The 1,296-nt window shown below is 38.0% G+C and overlaps 1 pseudogene; it reads left to right on the forward strand.

Annotated features, from left to right (window-relative positions):
- Positions 1-468: 468 nt before the first annotated feature.
- On the forward strand, positions 469-849 carry LOC148802488 (putative disease resistance protein RGA1 pseudogene; annotated as a pseudogene).
- Positions 850-1,296: the final 447 nt, after the last annotated feature.

The following is a 1,296-nucleotide window of genomic DNA, read 5'->3' on the forward strand; positions in this document are numbered from 1 at the left end:
ACTAGATTAATTCCCACACAACTACATTAATGAAGTTGAAACAAATCAAACATAACCTAAAATAAACACTTATCACATTTCCATGTGGATCTCTTTCAAGCAATAATCGCTCTTGATCTGGGAGCTTCTTTTTCCATTGTCCATCTTCATCTACAACATCATGAGCTAAGATTTCATTCAGCTCTGCAATAAGTTGTTGTACCCGGTAAGAGGCACAGAATGCATCAGTTGAAAGGGGTCACGATGAATGCATTAGGAGATACTAGAGAATAATATTAATTCATTAATAGACACAAGACCAAAAAGTAGCACTTCATCTTGAACTTCAAAACAGATTAAGGGGGAAGAAAATTTTCCTTGTGCTTGATGATGTATGGAATGAAAATTACAATTATGGAAGGCTCCGTTTGATGTTTCTGAAGAGGGAAGATTTTAATAACCACTCGGAGTCAAAGAGTCGCATCAATTATGGGTGTGAAGGAACCCCTTTACCTGGAAGTGTTGAAGGACAGAGATTGTTGGTCCTTGTTCAAGAAATGCGCTCTTATTGATGAGAATTCTGCTATACCTCCACACTTGAAAGCAATTGGAAAGAAAATTGTGAAAAAGTGCAATGGGTTGCCATTTGCTGTAGAGACACTTGGAAATCTGCTCCGAGGTGAGATTGATGAGAATAAGTGGGAATGTGCCTTGAAAAGTGAGATGTGGGAATTGCAAGACCCCAACATCTTGCCAGCTCTGAGCTTGAGTTACCACTATCTGTCCCCTCATCTTAAGCAATGCTTGTTATATTGCTCTCTGTTTCCTAAAGGTTATGAATTTGATAAAGTAGAGCTAGTCCTCTTCTAGATGGCTGAAGGATTTGTTATTCCAACTAGAGAAGTTGAAATGATTGAATTTATTGGTAACCAGTACTTTGCTGAACTAAGGCACAGGTGTTTCTTTCAGGAAGGAATATCTCCATGGCCATCTAAGAGGGATTTCCGGATGCATGACTTAATCCATGATTTATCACAATTTGTTTCAAGAGGAATGTGTTTCAGAATGGAGGGTGTGAACTCATGCAATCTCATGAACAAGGTTCGTCACATGTCACTGGTTATTGAAGACCTGGAATCCATAAATATTAATGAATTCGATAAATGTTTGCAGTTATCCACATTTATTCTAATAGACTATTTTCTGAAGGATATAGATGATAAGTTCCATGGAAACCTCCCTCCAGCTCACTTCTTTGGAGTATTCAAATTCTTACGTGTGTTAGACCTGAATAGTACTCGAATAGAGACTTTGCCA

Source organism: Nelumbo nucifera, chromosome 2 (genome assembly GCF_055504915.1).
Source record: "Nelumbo nucifera cultivar China Antique chromosome 2, China Antique-T2T, whole genome shotgun sequence".
Lineage (NCBI taxonomy): Eukaryota > Viridiplantae > Streptophyta > Magnoliopsida > Proteales > Nelumbonaceae > Nelumbo > Nelumbo nucifera.